This window comes from Ornithodoros turicata, chromosome 4 (genome assembly GCF_037126465.1).
Source record: "Ornithodoros turicata isolate Travis chromosome 4, ASM3712646v1, whole genome shotgun sequence".
NCBI lineage: Eukaryota > Metazoa > Arthropoda > Arachnida > Ixodida > Argasidae > Ornithodoros > Ornithodoros turicata.
In genome coordinates, this window is record NC_088204.1 from 76,256,096 (window position 1) to 76,275,181 (window position 19,086).

The following is a 19,086-nucleotide window of genomic DNA, read 5'->3' on the forward strand; positions in this document are numbered from 1 at the left end:
TCACCCTATGACCTTGTTCCAAATGCGGGAGAGGAAGACCCGGCCTTTGTGGTCTCCCGCCTTTCGGTGCATATGAGCATTCGGATGTTCTGGACGTTTGGTGCTTATGAGCAGCTTCTCCCCTCCTGCTCATTTCCACCAAACGCTCAAAACCACCAATTTTTTTTCGGTGCATATGAGCGTTTGGAGCTTTTGAGCGTTTGGAGGTTATGAGCATTTGGTGCTTATGAGCTACTACCTAGACAGCTGGGGACCTTTTACGGGAGGACGGAGAGCACAGTGGGATTTCCTGTGGGCCGAACCGCGCGTACCGTCTTGAAACAGAGCTTCACCACATAGCACGCTGAGGGCCAACCGTTGTGCAGAATGATAATACATTTATCCCTCTTGATTTGTGGAAAGCGCGAGGCGTACGTCTTTTTGTGACAATTAACATAACTGCGTGAGTGTCACGAAAAATTCCGAGTAGCTGTGCAACGTATGGTATACTCGCAGCTGAAATACTTGTGCCTTCCACTCCCGCCACCTGCATCACCACACCTCACGTGATACCCAACGTCGCATCACGCCACCTTCGCAGCGCGCTTCTTCCATGACCCATCGCTCCGCGCGACATCTGGGACACACGGTGCACGCACGCTATCCGATGCTTAATCGCTGTAAAAGGGGCACGCCGTCCGTTTCAAGGGATAGAACGATACCGTGCATACATAACGAAGATACACGAACATAACGAACGAACATACATAATTCGAGAGGCTGCAGTTGACGAAAAGTCGCTCAGTGTTGGGAATCAAACCCATACAGCACTCCGTCTGATTGCCGCTTATCGCGTTCTCGTCAATATAAAGAGACCTCGCTCAGGAAAACACGGACACATATTCACTCTTGGCACATTCCGTCTCACATTTTCTTGGATGCACTCTCATCTTCACAGACAGAGGAAGAAGCTGAGGCAGACGGCATTTTTTTTTTAATAATAACGTAAATTGCAGGGGCCGACTAAACGATTGAGGACAAAAGCAACGACTCATAGTCTCACAAGCGCTCCACTTTTCCAAGTACTCGTTTGACTCACTTTGACAGATTGACGCGGCTTTTCTTTATTTATTTTATTCCTTTTTCATTTATTTCTTTTTTCTTTGCGGAATAGCAAGCCGACGTCCGGTTTGGCTGACCTTTGCCCCCTTTTTTTCCTTTGGTCTAATAAATATACCCCCCCCCCCCTGGCAGCCGACGAAAAGTCAACTGTCGTCTTTCAGATCATTGCTCGGACGTTGTTGAGGCTTTAATGTCGAGTTCGTCTTACTTGTTCACTCTGCCTCTGCAGTTCACGTTACACATACGCATTGTCCACGCGGTGGCGTGTGCCTCACCTTCCATGTGTGTTTTGTGCTCCATTCATTTCACTTCCCACCTCATAATCACCGAGATTTTGTGGGTAGGGTTCCGGGCATTCGTAATGCAAAAAAAAAGAAAATCCTAGAAACATACGCCAGTAAAATTTAAAGCAATTCGAATATATCCGAATTGCTTCAAATTTTACCGGCGTATACGTTTTTCAGATTTTTTTCGGATAACTACGAATACCCGTAGCCCTGCCCATAACATTTGGGAGATTATATAAATGACTTCCGGGTATTCGTGTTTATCCGAAAAAATCGGAAAACCCAGGGAAAACCTCAGACAGCACAGCCGGTGGTAGGATTCGAACCCACCACCTCCCAGTCTTCAGCACGAGCTTGGCTACCACCAATTAACGAGCGGGACGCCTTAACCCGCTCGCCTAAACCCACTAATGGGTAAGTTACTCAAGGATACCAACTGACTGACAGTTACTCTTCTTGAAATGTAACTAGTATAGTTATAGCTACAGTTACCGCGTTGAAGTAACTCATACTTACTTTACTGTTACTTTTTAACAAAAAAGAAAAAAGAAAAGCCGAGTAAATGTAACTCTCAAAAACTTTAGAAGTGTAGAAGATCCAGCGAACGTCTAAGGAAATGTTAAGGGAAGTGTCCCAAGACGAGAGCCGCCGATTCTGGGTCCAGAAGGACAGTGTGTTCGAAATAGACCTCTACCCGAGAAACGTCATCCTGACGTTGGTAGACCTACTGAAACCGAAACAAATCGGAAGGGGGGGCTGGGTTCCACGAATGGGCACTTGTTCGCTGGCTCCTATCGAAAAAAAAAAAAAAGAAGTAGGACCGTAATCCCCTCATTCGGGCGCGACCTTTATAGTTTCGAGCGCAGTTCAACTCTACCAAATTGGTGGCGCTGTCGAACATTATGACGTCATTTGTTTACAAACATGGAGAGGTCTATTGATAGGAACGAAGGTCGCGTCCCTCTCAGGGACCATCGTAATCCCCTCAAGATCGTGACTTTCGTGCGCGACTTTGTTAGTCCCTAGCTTCGGGCGTAGTTCAAGTCTACCAAATTGGTGGCGCTGTCGAACACTATGACGTCATTTGTTTACAAATAGGGATAGGTCTATTATCAGCGGCTCTCGTACAGTGACACTCCTCTAAAAAAAGATTAGTTTTAGCACTTGTACTGTCCTAGTGGAGTTATACCGTGTTCTAAACGGAGAATTTTCCACGGTCACGAACAGCAAGATGGGAGTTCATCTGAGGCCATCCTAGCTGGCTGCGTATGAGATGTCAAGCAAAAACGGAAAATAGTTACACTTAGTTACTACCCAAGGCTGGGTGAGCCTCTTTGATGACGATACACAGTTGGTAAACCTCCATGGATAGGTTCCCTATGTGACTGTGATGATGAAAACACACACTTGGAAAACGTCCAGCGCTTGGGATTTTTCCTTTTCCTTTTTCCGTGAATCATTCTTTCCCTTTCCCTCAAAGCGGACAAGGGGGAAGAGACGACGTGCAAATTGTCTTCTTGAAAGGGCAGTTAGTTGTCGCAACGCAGTCAGTAGGATGGGACGTGCGCGAGCCATAGAGCTGCCTCGTTGCAACTGGTTGCAACTATGTCAAGGTATATCCGGGTCGTAATACAGATGTCGTCGTTTGCAAGTTTTAAATAGCATAGCAGTAAATGTTTTTGCGAACCAGCTTCTTATTCTTTTTGGGAGTGTACGTAGTTTTACGGCCGTCGCTTTTTCTCCGAAGTTCAGATATTTTGTTCAGATATTAACCCTTTTATTTATTATTTGTTTATAACATTTTATTATATATTTCTATTCTGTACAATATTTATTTATTATAAATTTATTATTTATTATTTGTTTATTTAAAAAAAAACGACGAAAGACGTGAACCAGCAGCATATGGTCACGCGGGGGGAAAGCGTCCGCTCGTTGAAGGCAGCCAAGGTCGAGCTGAAGACTAGGGAGGTGACGGGTTCGAATTCTACAATTGGCGTTTTCCCTGGGTTTTCCGGCAGATTTTTCGGACCAATGTCGGTGCAGTTGCTCTTGAAGTCGGCCCAGGACGCCTACCTAACCCGCGGTCCCCCACTCCTTCCTGCTGTCCTCTCTCCATCTGTCCACGTCTGCACGTCCCTCCTATCCACAGCTGCTTCGCGGCGCTAACACGAAATAGAAAAATTTTCGTAAAATAATAAACTCCGAAAAGCGCCCTCCGAATATGTCAAAGAATAAACATCGACAACTCGGAACCCTATACTTATGGGGTAGGGCACCGCAACTCTTGCAGTGGAACACCTCATAATCATCATCGTGTATCTGTTGTTTCTCACTCTGACGCAGCACACACACTACTTGGCAACGGCTATGGATGTGACTAACGTTGTCGGCTTTTAGTCGAGGCGTATCTTGCCAACAGCACTCAGATAGAGAAAGCCTGCTTACTCGTCGATGTGACGTAACAACTATAAGAGTCAGCCAATCAGGATCGTGCTTTTAACGGCCGTAGCCAACCACGAACGTGTCTTCAGAGGTCGTAGCCATGCAGACGGGCCACCGTCAGCCGGATGGGAAGCCACTGTCGTCTGCGAGTAGTGAACGTTACCTTTTGTCGGAGATGTGATACGATCGATGTTAGCCTTATTGTTTTATCTTTTTGTGATATTAATGTCTCCCCCCCCCCTTTTCGTGGTATCTCAAAGTTATTTTTGCGACATATGAATATGTAATACAGTGTAATCGATGCAGATATCAGACCTTTCTTTTTTTTTTTCTCTCTCTCTCTCTCTTTCTTTTTCTTCTTTGTCATTCTAGTTTATGTTGACAAACTGGTTATAACCCGGTATAGGCACACAAGACGTGCGTTTCTCGCTGTGTTCTATTATGTTCGGGACAGCAGCACAGGCCTGTTGTCTATTTTAACGTATTTCTTTTTCAAAATCCACTTAAACATGTATAACATTTTGTGGGGCACAAATAAGAAGACCCTAGTGGTTGTTTTGGGGTACCTAAACAAAAATAAAGTTATTATTATTATTATTATTAGTGCATCAGGTGTACACGTGCTGCAGAGGGCGCTCCTCATTTCTGACTGTTACGTAATACATATCGAAACGAAAATCGATGAGGGGCTGGGTATGTGTGTTTTTGCCGCCGGTACTGGACTACGCAACTTCAGACTAACTTCATCGGTGTAGACTTTCGTGCCGCGTACAGCACGCATAAAACGAACAACGCATACTCCAACCAATGCCCTCCGAGTACTAGTTCGCAATAACGAACGGCGGGAAGTGCATATACATGAGCGCCTGTCGTCTGACTGTGTCTGACTGGAGCGAGTGTCGTCCGTGATGTTTCATAAATTTTTCCATATACAACAGCGAAAGAGTTCATATACTGACCGATTGCCCCCATACGCGTTTCGCAGGCAACATACACACCTCCTTTCGAAATGACGCACTATAAGACCTCGGTATATGCATCACCTTCCAGGAATCGCACAATATTCGAGGCAGATTTCCCGTCGACGCATATGGTCTGAGGAAAGAACAGCCGGGACCTATCCATTATAAGCTTCGAAGAAATTCTCGAAACCAAGTTAACTAATTCCCTTTAAACGGACATTGTTCAATCCAGTGCATGCACGTGTCAAATTTCGTTATTGTTTCGTTTCCGGCGAATCCACGTGCTTCATGCTATTCACGTGCACACCTGTACGAAGGGAATACTGGGAAGTGCATACACTCACTTACTGAAACTTGTGCGCGTCTACCGGCAACAGAAAGCCCTGCAACGAAAAGAATGACGTAATCTCCGTGTAGGTTTTCCTCGCGAGAGACTGTGTGCTCCTGTCCAAGTAAAGGGCCTTCCCAAACAGCACAATGTACTGAAAGTTGAGTGCAATAGGGGTGGACGGTATGTGTCTTATCAATGTTCTTTAGTTTCACGAGTCTGTTCAAGGCCTTCCACCTACCCGTCCACCCCTATTGCACTCGACTTTTAGTACATTGTGCTGCTTGGGTTAATTTAGGACAGGTTAGATAAGGTAAAGTTTACTTCCGTCTGATTAGATGACGGAACTGCATAATTGTAGCCACAACAGCAGCTTTATTTTAGATGATGAATTGTAACAAAAAATGTGTAAGTATCCTTCTTTCAACAAATCACAGTCGAGAACGATGTCATTCCAAATGATGATTGAGCGAGAGGGTGAAGTTACGGCCGTTCCACTAACGGCCTTAAGTTTGCCGCCTGACTAGGGTATAACCCAGTCACCTGTTTGCGAGTCCGTACGGTCCCACCCGCTCCTAGCGTGTCACTCTGATACACGGGCACGTTTGAACTCCTTTCCACTAGGGGTCCTTTGCAGCTGCAAAGGACACATTCGCGAAAGGAGTTTACAGACGCACGGCAAGTGCGAACTCCTTTCCGTGTGTCGTTTGAAAAATATACCCAAAGATGTCGCGCTAGATATTTCCATTATATCCAGCCTACACGTATATAACAGTAAGCATATACGACCAATTAATTCAAAATACGTACTTCAACGACAATATCTGCACGCAGACTTTGAGTACTTGAAAATAAATAAATAAATAAACACTGTCTATCCTTCGTTCGAGAGTACTGTCGTCGTATAGCACTTCGTTGGAGGCTACGCCATATACGCCTTTACAGATGAAAATGAGATCGCCGATCTCAGCTTCCCAATAAGGACAGCTTCGTAAAAGGAGATTCCCCTTTGCCGTGTGTCACGTCACGCTACGCCTTTCCGTTAGGTGTCCCTTTGCGTAAAGGAGTTCAAACGTGCCCCTGCGTCAGGGGTATGAGGTAGGAATGCGCCGGAGCGTGTTACGTAAACTTTTGTCTCGCACTGCAAGGGTAGCGCATAAAACGAGGTGTGTACACTATGTATGTATACATGCATGCCGCTGGTGCAGTAATTATAAGTGCAAAAATAAATATCACTGGACACATCTTGATATTTCCACACTGGACATTGCCTTTTTCACTTTTACCTTTTCTCTTCTGCACGAAGAGAAAAAGTAAAAGTGAAAAAGGCAATAGAAGTACAGAGCGATGCCGATTGATTGATCGATCACTACGTGATCACACAAAGCTTTCTTCGGACATATGTCGGCACAGTCCCTTAGAAGTCGGCCCAGGACGCACATTCCCCCAGGGCGTCAGTCGTGACGTTGCCCACATATGTGAGGCCGACAACGGCAAGCCCTTTCACCACCACCACCACCACCTTTCTTCAATAGCGAAAGGTCATGCAGTAACGAAAGAAATAGAGCCGGGAAGATTGTTCCTCTCGAAATCGGTTGTTAATGCTAACGTAAACGATGTACATGGATGGTTTGATAAAGAAGAAAAGAAATAGACATAGAAATAGATAAAAAGAGCTTGACGCTCATAAAGGGGACCGGCTGCTCCATTTCTTGCGCTCGGAAGAGGAACGAAAATGAGCGAAAGGAAGAAGAAAAAAAAAAAGAAGCTGTGGAAAAGCCACAATCGACTGAAGCGCCACCATCAGCCGTGCAGCAGCAGCAACATCATCCGAAACACGGCTTCCGCTCGTAACGTCACACATTGCACCGGCGATTGTCGAGCTACAAAATGCCGTAGACACTTCACGCGCAATCATAGAAACCAGAATTACCCTGGGTCTATACAGGTCACGACGTCACACCGAGAGCCATTATACGAGACCAAAAAGAAGACGGGAACGGATAGTATTGTAATCACTGTTATTTCTCACCGCGTGTGACGACGAGGAGGTCGCGTTTGCCCCGTCGAAGGAAATGCTTTCCTCGTCCGTGTCTACTTCCTCGTACGAGCGCGTATCTATGGCCCGGCCTCCCTTGACCGAGTACGTAGAATCCAGTGGAACAATAAATCAGAATGAAGCCTAAAAAAGGATGTTATCGTCTTGGAGACGACATGGACAAGTGGAGTTGCCATTTGAACCCTCATTGGATATCGATCCCGGCGTTACTTGGCGCTGTACATACTAAAGACATATTATTGGTCGCCGTCAATATAGTCTCCAGAAAAGTCGTACAAGGGAAGAGGCTAGAAGCAAAAACGTTTCGGCTGTTACTGCTCGTCGTTTCGCAACGTATTTTCGACCTCGGCAATAGACCTCTCCCTATTTGTAAACAAATGACGTCATAGTGTTCGACTGTGCCACCAATTTGGTAGAGTTGAACTACGGTCGAAGCTAGGGGGTGAACAAGGTCGCGCCCGAAAGCCACGGTCTTGAGATGATTACGATGGTCCCATGTAGTCTTACTTTTCTCTCAATAGGAGGCAGTGAACAAGAGCCAATTCGTGGAACCCAGGCCTCCCCTTCCGATTTGTTTCGGTTTCAGTCTCTCTACCAACGTTTCTCGGGTCTATTAGTTTCATCCAGTGTCCGTGCGGTAGAACGAATATGTTTGCAAATGCCGCCTCGTAGGGTTGGCCACTCCCAACGATGACTCACTCCGCGGAGGAATGAGCTACCATATCGAGTAAGAAACACCGCACAACCCACCCTCTATCCCAGTACGAAGTTGCATGAACTCAACATGATGCGACGCGGGACCAGAACAAGATGGCGATTTCGCAGCAAACGATCGCTTGGGGGTAGGTACAAAAATGGCGGGTGCAGAACCTCCCTGTGGTGTGCGAGCTCTATATCTGTCTTCTCCGATGTCATAGAGAGTCATGGTGTCATGCTACGCTCTTTAATTTAGCGAAGGGGGTTATACACCGCCATTTGATGCTTCTACGGCGAAAAGTAAAAAGTCGTTATGCTAACGCCGTATGGGATGTAGTGCGATAACATTTGTATCGCTATGGTGGGCTCACCATAACTTTAGCGCCTGTCGTATCCATCATCGAGGCTCAGTTTCCCCGATGTCCGTTCTCTGCGTAATATAAGCGCTCTAAGCAGTAAGGTCAAGCGAGTCATTAGTTCCCACACCGCCTGTGATCGCCGATCCTTATACGGCGTTATCGATCTAGTATCTCAAATACCTCAAAATGGACTATATCCGGTACACTGATTTACGCGACTTACAAAAGAGCGATTACATCGAGATAAGCTCACGGAAGCCCGGCTGCGTGCAGCTACATGGAAGGGTTATATCTCCCGTATACACTTCGTTCAAAAAGTAAGTCGCCGCCTACCTCTGTTTCGTTTTTCTGCGCGTGGATGCGAGGGTATATGGAAGAATATGTGAGAGAGGGTGCGGCAAAGACTGGATGCCTGTCCTCGTTCATGGACGAGGCCTTCGTATACTGAAGAGAACGCGATGCCGGCGTAGTGTAATGGCATAGTATCACCTGACCGGCAATCAGAGAGTGCGGGTTCGACTCACGACTCTCACCGACTTCCGTCAACACATCATTATGTGACTATCCATGTAGCATATGTATTTTTGTTGCGTTGCTATTGCTTGTATATCTATTATCGTGTCCACTAACTCCATACTTTGCACTGTTGAGGGTACTTGAGGGTACTTTAAATATGTCAACTGCGACACCACAAGTCCTTGACTTCCTACTTAACCAGCTATAGGACGTGACCAATGGCTTCACCCGTTGAGGCACCTCCCGTGACGTCACAGATATCCCACTTTCACTGTATTCGAGGATCCAGATTTTCGGAGCACATATTCCTTCCTCTATATACTGTACAAATTGTGTTTCACGTTCATCTCGGCACATATGACTGTCGCGTGCACCCAATAATACCGTGTTTGTTTGTTTGTTTTTGAGGGGGAAAAAAACGAGTAGAAATTAAACTCGTCTCCCGACTTGTTCTGCTACTCTTAACATAAATTCTCACCCACCCCCCACCCCCCAAAACTACTTCTCAGGTGCTCTACTCGCAAGTTCGCTATTCACTGTTCACATGTTCGCTATATACAGAAGTACACTATCCACATGTTCACTAGAAGTCAACAATTATCCGCAATTCACAATTATCCCACGATCATGCACAGAGAATCCTAGAAGATTGTATCCCACATCCCACAGCTCTGGACAAATTTCACAAGTGCTGCAAAGGCAGCATCCCTCGTGTTCGGTGCCCAAAGTCCCCAACACTTTCACCATATCGAAGACCCTGCTGTCTAGTCGAGCAAGTGTAGCTTTCAGTGTAGCTCTTTGAGACGCATACCTACGTTGCAGTGCATTATAATATGTTCACTATCCTCCACCGTTGCACAAACCGAACAATTCGATGAGTTGGCTCTTCCAACTTTATGAAAAAAAAATCACGGCCATATAAGGCGCCTTCAACCGACAGCGGCGTAAAAAGCGTCTGAACAGAGCGCGGTAACGTAGACGGAACAGAGAACTTCAGCTCCGGATCTATGCGATGAAGCAACGACGAATCACTCTGCAATTGCACCCATCGCTGTCTGCACAGTTCCTGCGACAATGACCTTAATGAAGACGTAACATCTGACTTTGAGTATATCACCGGATGTATAGTGTTGAAGATGGGTGTGCCATGTCCGCTAGTTCCGTCTTCAGCGTGATACCGTGTCTTCCTGTGTATAAGCATGCGTTATACGTTAAAAAGTGTCCCGAAAGAACGCGTTATTGATTTTATTGTTATTTTATTTTTTTATTTTTTCGGAGGAGCCGAGCTGTTCGTAAGATGTCGGGGCAATCTCATCACCACGCCTTTGTACACCCGCATGACATATATACACGCGCGGATCGTTCGTTTAACTCGGGATTTAGTGGCTGACAGACACAGAGCACGAGTACGCGGAGAGCGCACAAAATATATCGCGAATGCGTGCACCGGAATAATGCAAGCACGTGATCATAAGAACTTGCATGGAATTAGCTGCGCGATCCGGCCCGCGGACGGGCTCACGAAAACATGTCTGTCGACCCGGGCCCGCGCAGTTATCTATCTCACAGTCGGCGCTCTGATTACTGTAGAGACAATAACTGCCGCATTTCCCAGTTACTGTTTTCCATCACCGCCGCCATTTCCACCCGGGCAGCGCGTTCTCATTCGGAAAACACGGTAACACGCATGGAAACGAACCGCTACAACCCTTTAATTTCTCGTGGCGTGGGCCTTATATACAGAAACTCAACGTCAAGTGGTCATCAACGTCCACACGACGGAACAATCGAAGCGCACTCCCTATGCAACGCTTTTAAATGTCCGCATTACTCCGCAACGCGTCATGCTCCTGAATTGCTCAAGTTCCCTCCCCGGCTGACGTGACGTGACGCGGATGTGCCTAGCACATATATTGGGCTTTTCTTAGAGCCTCAGTCGCGTCGAGTATACCCCTGGCGAAGGGCACGTTCATGGCCCGTCTCCAAATAGAAGTAATTAGAACGAGGCGTTGCAGAATCCTCCCTGTTCAGCTGATCCTTCCTTCTTGGAATGCCAGGAAGGATTGTGTATAGCTGCATATGCTTATTACTTACTATGACACTGGAACAGGTAGCCGCGTAATTCGTTCGTGCGTCGCGTGATGCTGTATATACACGGGGTACACGAGACAGGTGGAATAGCGTGCACGCAGACAAGGAAAGCCTGAGCTTATAGGCGGCACACACGACATTTATTTCTCCTCGCTTTTTACGCACAAACAAACAAACGACATATCTGAGTTGTCGTCAGCGTCGTAATTTGTGCGCGTGTTGCAAAGCTCAGGCAATTTCCTCGATACGCGAGCATAATACCCCCGATACGTTGAAATGTTAAAAATTGGGCTGTTTGGTTCCGAATTAAAATCGCTGAAGTCCCCAGCGTAGAGCAGCACTTGAAAAGACGACACGGGACACAGCACTGAACTGATAAACCAAGACTATCCCTGTTACACGAGTATATAGTCTTGGCGACGGGCAGCCTTCGACGACCGTTGAAGCCAACTGCACTTGAAAAACGCGCGTAGCGCCAGCAAGCCTGCAATGTGACAACTTCCGAACGGACATTGAATACAATGCTGCAATCCAATCCAATTGAATCCAATGACAGGTTGCCACATTACGCACTTGCTAGTACTATCGCGCGTTTTTCGAGTGCAGTTGGCTTCAACGGTCGTCGAAGGTTGCCCGTGTAACAGCCTAACAGGGGTATATACTCAACTTTAACTGCCTATATTTGCTTTCCCCTCTCCCCTTCTTCTTTGCACCTTTTTGATTGTTTTGACCAGTTCAGCGCTATGTCCTGTGTCGTTTTTTCAACCGTTGCCTTGCACTAGGGTTTTTAGCGATTTCAACAACAACAATCAATTGTTGACATGCTGAGCATTATTCACGTACGCATCTGGAGCAGCGGAGAGGGAGCTCCCTCTACCGGGACATAAATCAGCGCAGCTCGTTTTGTTGAGACGTGGACTCAGTCTTGTTTTGTAATTACTTTATACATCGGGAAAAAAAAATGGATTTGTACTCTTTGAGATGAAGTTTAAAAGCAAGTATTTACCTGCTGGGCCTAGCCCCTTCACATGCACAGAACAAACATATATGTATAAGTCATTAATGTACGTTGCGGACTTAATAATTCGCGAATCCGGATGGAGACACCTTTGGGGAACATTTCGCGATACGTTCATCCCGCAGCACGAATTCCTTCGGGGAGCCAATTTACTTCGCGGGACTTCAATTTCGCGAGAAAATAGCATTCGTCAATAATTAAGTCATCGCAAAGATTACAGTACTATTTGGTTGCCTTTTTTACCTAGCACCGGCCCGTATAGCCTGACCAACATGACTTTGCGAGGCACGGTATTAGATAAATCATCAACTTGCGTGTACAGTCGTGCCCAACTGTCCGTGACTTCATGGACCATGCTATGCCCCTCCCCACACTTCCTATATAGTACTATACATCCATTAATCCTTTCGGCTTCAATCTTACCCAGTACCGAGACCTTCTCCGAGAGGCCCTGTCTTGTGATTATGTCCCCCTATATAGTCGTGTCAGTGCTCGAGACGAAGTCGTCGACATTTCATCTGCACGCTTGGAGAAAAGTATGGATGTTTGAATCATTCTGTCTCGGGCGGTCGAATTTTATTCTTCGTGTTGAGTGATGACTTAATGACCGAAATTAGATGGCATTGCAACAGTAAGAACGTCGCTGCCAAACTGCGAGTGCAACCCTGAACTGGTGCCAAGTGGTGTGGAGCAATATGTTTACCTTCTTCTCCCCCTTCGTGTCTATCTGGGATTAAACTTCCCATAACTCTTCAAACTACAAACAAATACTGCGTTCGTACTCAAGGGCCCTGATCCAATGAGGAAGGCAGACTCAGAAACGCAGGAACCGCGTGTTTTTTTTTTCTTTTTTTAGTTTCTTTTGCGATTACTTTGCGTGCAAGAAAAAGAGGCGATTTTTCACCGTTTGTCTGCCCCATTTTTAAGGCACTAACAAGATTTGTGTTATGCTTTTGCAGCCACTATTCAGGCATGTCCTTACGTTCCTGCGAAGCATACATCGTCGTCCTGTCGTCGCTTCGCGTTCACCATAATTCATCCTTTCATATTCACCTCTGTGAAGTGGGGTAGGGTCCTGTGGCTACCATAAAGAAATCATCCTGTGTCATCATCACTTCTCCTTCGTGTATTCTTTTTGTTGTTGTTGTTGTTCATCGTACGCAATTAGCCATTTCACTTGTCCTTTCAATATTTCAGTATTCGTACTGCGTTCCTTCGAAAAGACGAATAGAATAGGAAAGCAAGTTATACATAAAAATTACATTTTGGAATGAACGTAACACAGTGTTACTCAATTACTTTTCGGACGAACTGCAATTGTAATTAAGCTACCATTACGATTTTGTAATCACAGAGGTAATTTATTCACATATATGTGCACCCTGTTGTAACTCAACTACTCCCGAAAAGTAATTTGGACGGGTCTCCACGGTCAGGGATGCGACGGACCCGTAAAAAAAAAAAAAAAACGCCTCGTACTCACATTCAATCGTTTTTTTTTTTCTCCCGAAAAACCAACGCAATGGACCGATTACATTGGCGGCCGATAAGACCAGCCGTGCGTCTGTATTCGTACACAACGTACAAAACAGTCGCATGTACCCCTTTCTCCTTCCTCCTCCCCTCACAACACGGAATGTCCTTTTGAGTGTCCAAGGCCGGGAAACATCGCGCCATCCCAGTCACGCTGACCATTTCGCGGAACGGTGACGTCACGTGACGTCAGACGACCTTCCCCCCCCCCCCGCACCGACAATCGTCGCTTCTCTAGCTTCTTCCCATTGAGTGAGTCGCTTCTACCTCCGACGTCGCTTTCCGGCGACGACGATCGTATATACGCGTTGCGAAACGTGGCCTGCACTTGACGGGTTCGACGTCCGTTCGATACTTCGGTTACCATGGTGACGTAAAAGACTGCTGTTACCAGAGGTTACTGGCCGCCTGTTTAGCTTTATCTGTTCCGCGGTCACCCGTTAAATTAGTCTGGCGAGCATGCTAGATACAGTTGCCAGTAAGTATTCTCCGAGGGATCTTATCGAAAGGAATAGTGCCTTACCAGGAGCAACTAATGCTGCCCACTAAAGCAAACAACGATTTGTATCCTGGCATCTTCATTGCTGGTCGTCATGGTGCACATCTACATTAGTTTTTTTAATTATTTTTATTTATTTTTATTTTATTTATTTTGTTTTATTTTTATTTATTTTGTTTTATTTTTATTTATTTTGTTTTATTTTTATTTATTTTGTTTTATTTTTATTTATTTTGTTTTATTTTTATTTATTTATATTATTTTTATTTAACTGTGGCTATAAGCGGCGTACAGATGTGGACAGATGGAGAGAAGACAGCTGGGAGGAGTAAGGGGTACATGGGGTTAATATACATCCTGGGCGGGAACTGTGCAGACATTCGTCCGGAAAATCTTCGGAAAACCTAGGGAAAACCTCAGACAACACAACCGGTGGTAGGGTTCGAACCCACCACCTCCCAGTCTTCAGCGCGACCTTGGCTACCGGCCATATGCCGCTGGCCCACCCACATTAGTAATTTATAAAACAGTATAAATGCAGCCACGTTGGTGGATGAAATTCATTGTAGAAAAATCTCAGGCTTTTTCTCCAACGGATTTGTAATTTACTTCCGGTTTGATTACCCTCTTCATTAATGCGCGGTGTCGAAGGCGAAAGAATGACAGAGGACGTGAAGGGCACGAACTGGATGCAGCACTTACTCGTTCGTGATATCTCAAAGGTCGCGCTGGCAAAATTGGTTGTGATTATTTACACTGCTTGCGAGCGAATGTATACGACATGCCGTATTGCAAAGACCGATGCCGTATATCGTTCTTTCGCAAGTCCTCGTCCCACGTCCCTAATGATGTCGTTACGACAGTGCACCGGAACCGGACAGCGTGACCGAAAAAATGGAACAGGCGCTGTCGTGACCCGGTCGTTACAGCAAGATGGGGCCGATCCTTCGCTCTGTTCCGCACTAAATATCCCCATTGCAAACATCTTTCATTATCGATCCTCTCGGATTTCCCGTAATCATCTTTGAGAACGTGGTCGGGTTCAGTCTCGTGAGAACTACACGTTCGTCGCTTTTCCACGTACGTGACCGCGCGTTCCGATTGAAACAGAAAATAATAATAATAACGAGTATAATCTGGCCACATGTGACCTCCAAATACTGATGGCTAATCTAACAATCTCTGCCCCCATTTTTTTATTTTTTTTTATTTTTAATTAAGGAACTGACAAACGCTTCTAGAGTCACGCTTAACAAAATTTCTGAAAGAAAGTTAAACTCATTTCAAAACAGAACACGCAGAAGCCATTGCACAAAAAGCGAGCGTCTCATTAGTGAGTTTTAGCGCAACGCACGCTATCACCTCTACGTACGCGTACGTGAGGGATAGCGTTGGTGGTTCTGCGCAAGCACAACACATAATAAGAGCTTCGCGCGTTGCGCAGGGCTACCACGTTGTTCCTTACGCACGCAAGGGCGATAGCGTATACGATGCACCAAAACTTACTATTTTTGGCCTGTCGTCTGCTGCTCACACTGCATTCGCAGCGCCACCTGGGAGCAGGAAACAATACTAAGAAATGTCAAATCTGAACGAAATAGCATGCCCGAGTGCACGGCACCGCGACCTTGTCCGGTTGTTTCTGTCTCTAAAGGGGCGATGGAGCCTGGAACAGACCTCTACCCGAGAAACGTCATCATGGCGTTGGTAGACACACTGAAACCGAAACAAATCGGAAGGGGAGGGCTGAGTTCCACGAATGGGCACTTATTCGCTGCCTCCTACTGAAAGAAAAATAGGACCGAATGTCGCGTCCCTGTCGGGGACCATCAGTAATCCCCTCAAGATCGTGGCTTTCGGGCGCCAACCTTGTTCGCCTCTAGCTTCGATCGTAGTTCTACCAAATTGGTGGCGCTCTCAAACACTATGACGTCATTTGTTGACAAACAGGGAGAGGTCTATAACGCGTAACGACGGTTTGAAAGGAATTCTGCAACCTGTTAGATGGCAAGCTTACGTTCGCAGGACGTTATATGGAAATGGGCTCCACATGCACACGCTGAGACGGGCAGCCATTACATAGATCCTTGAGCGAGAGGGTAAAATTCCAGATCGTTGCTGGTAACTTCAAGGTCGTGGCAGAGACTGAGAGGTGGTGGGGTCGAACCCTACAATTTGCTGCATCCTACGATGTTTTCCCTGCGTTCGGAGCACACTTTCCCGAGAGATATAGGAACAGATGTAGGCGGTGCAACACCTCACGTCATCATCAATGTCTAGTTGCTGTCGCCCGTGAAGTCGGTCCAGGAAGTGTGCTAATAGACCCCTGTCTACCACCACCATCTTCCTCCTGTTCTCTCCTCCATCCGTCCATGTCGCGGTGTCTCACAAGAAACAATCCATATGTACAGAGTATCCCAACTAACGTGCACCAAAGTACGTATTTTGTTTGTTTTTTTACGAAAGAGGGAACGCTCAAACCAACTAATCAATTGTTACCAGTGGTGTAACATCGTTGCCGGTATTTTTCTTTGGCATTAATGAATTAGATAACACTAGCCTCTAAAATATGGGTTGTAAAAGCCGAGGTGTCAATAAAGGTGAGGGGAAAAAAAACAGACGCATGACAACGCGACGCCGTTGTCACGTGTCGCAACTTGTCAATTCCTACCTTCACAGTTCCAAAGTTCACTAAATTGTATAATTTAATTAATTTGGCACAATGAAAGATAATTGGTGTCTACGATAGACCACTGCTAACACAATTCGGATAGAAAGCTCAGTCTCCGTTTTTTTTTTAAACCTTCCCACTCAGCACAAGATCTTGGCCCAATATTGGCAATACTATGGTCCAATATCGGTCCAGTACCGCCGATACCCAGCTAATATATGGCCAAGACATTATGCGCCCTGAGTTTGTGCATGTTAGTTCAGAGAACCCTGTGCACATATACGGGAATGCGAGCACTACCATGCGGTACCGCATACAGTGCCAGCTCCTCGCCATACATCACACAACAAATCCCCCTTATCTAATCCTTCCATCTCTCTGCGAATCGTTCTGACACTCCCACACAAAACAGGCAGGACCGACCGCGACCGCCCGAGTGAGACACGACCGCAGAAGATAAGCCTCCGTCGACGACACCTAACGAAGACAGAGCGTCCTCCTGCACGCGCGCCCCGATTCCTCGTCCCGTTTCCCCCGTTATTTATTAGCGTTAAGCCCCCAGCGTACACCTTTAGCGCTACACTCGTAAAACACGTCCAGGATAATGCGCCACCATTTACGGAATCTGCCATACATTTCACCTCCTCGCTCTCTTACGCGCCTTCAGAAAGGAAGGATACGAGGCATAACGGGCCCAAGGGGAAAAATCTAGAGCTATAGCGAGCTGTAATGCCGGGCCGTTACCCGAACTAAAGCCAGAGAGAGAGAGAGAGAAAAGGTGGGTGATTGGGTCGTTTAGCTGATAGGACTGGACTGTTATGACGTAGAACGAAGAGAGGGCCAATGAGAAACGAAAGTGATGAGTCCCTAAGGTATCGGACAACGCTGTTCAGAGGAGGTGGTGGTGGTGGTGGTGTTGGTGGTGAAAGGGCTGTCGGCCTCACAGAGGTGTGCAAAGTCACGACTGACGCCCTGGGGGAATGTTCGTCCTGGGCCGACTTCTAAGGGAACTGTGCCGACATATGTCTGAAAGCGTATGAGTAAAACCCAGGAAAAACCCCAGACGGCACCGGGATTCGAACCGGGTTACCTCCTAGTCTCGAGCGCGACATGGCTGTTCAGAGGACTAACTGATATGAACTTAGAAACAACCAATATGCATGACTGATATACACGATGCGTACGACACTGTCTATTAAAAACATTCCGATCAGAAATACATTCTGAACGGTACAGGGAGTTGGCCAAATTCCCTCTTCTTTTTAGTTCCGTCTTGCCACCGCGAAGCGACTGCGCCCATGAGTAGTGTACATACTTGGTCAGAAGGAGAGAGGATAGGAGTGGAAGAGAGCGGATTTAGTATGTGTCCTGGGCCGGCTTCGTGGGAAAACTCTGCAGACATTTATCTCGGGAGAACAGAGGGGAATATGTTACACTACACAGCTGCGGGATTCAATACCAGCACTTCACATTTTTAGGCATGGCCACCTTGGAGTAGCCGTCAACAGCGCAGCCTTTTAATGCAGTATTTCATTTCTCGAAAGTCATCGTAATTTTCATAAAGTCATCAATCAATAAAGTCATCGAAAGTCATCGTACCTTTTGTAGTTTTAGAATGATGGTTGTATACATTCATGACATATTTTAACTAAACATGGTGATTTCTTATAGCTAGTTCATTCTCATCACTGCTGTGGCGCATTACGACCGTAGTTGTCAGTGCACAAAAAAAAAAAGGGAAGAAAGAAAGAAAGAACCGAATCATCATCATTTAAAATTTGCAATCAGAAATGATGCCCCCACTCTCCCTAAAAAAAGGGAGGAGCAAAGTTCTGTATCGGGTTTATTCTATTATAGGTTATTTATTCTATATTTATACTATTATGGGGTTATTATGCGATACAGTGGCCATGATGTCCTTTCCCTTTCACTGCCACACGCTATATTTAGATGGCTATTAAGGTCGAAAAGGTGCAAAAATTAAAGGGATATTGTAGAAATAACATTCACACTGTACAAGAAATTCGGTATACATTAAATTGAGGATGAATGCGTTGAAGTTGAGGGTCTACCTATATAGAGATAGACGTACGTCGTGCGTGACGCCACGCGAATAATCTTCTCGTCACCTCAAATCAAAATCTCTCGCTATACTCGTCTCGTGCTAGGCGTCCTCGCGCATCGATTACAGCTACAAGATCGTAAGTCCACACCGCAAAGACAAGTCGCTCATCTTCGTTCACCCCTAATCCCTACTTTCCACCCTCCTAGATTTAAACGACCTTCCCTCCAAAACATTGAACTCTCATAATAACTAGAAACCAAGCCAGCGAAGAAGGGCATCTCAACATGTGAGCCCCCATGATCGATACGGTAGGCCTAGCGTGTTACGAACGGTGTCTCCTACGAGAGTTCCTTGCGCCGGTTTTTCATGTTGCAGAACGAGGTTTAAATCGGACGACACTCGTTCCATAGATAATCCAAGCGCACACGTGATGACAGACAAAACAAACACACTTCG

General features: G+C 46.1%; 1 protein-coding gene across 3 annotated transcripts in view; it reads right to left on the bottom strand.

The window, feature by feature from the left end:
* LOC135391904 (chaoptin-like) overlaps positions 1 to 19,086 on the bottom strand; it is a 355,781-nt gene that overhangs the window by 225,290 nt on the left and 111,405 nt on the right. For 2 of the 3 annotated variants that reach the window (XM_064622444.1, XM_064622448.1), the window contains one exon: positions 5,144 to 5,178. The gene's annotated coding sequence lies outside the window, so the exon portion shown is untranslated. Of the gene's footprint in view, positions 1 to 5,139; positions 5,179 to 19,086 lie in introns of all 3 variants that reach the window. The other variant, XM_064622443.1, reaches the window with a different exon arrangement.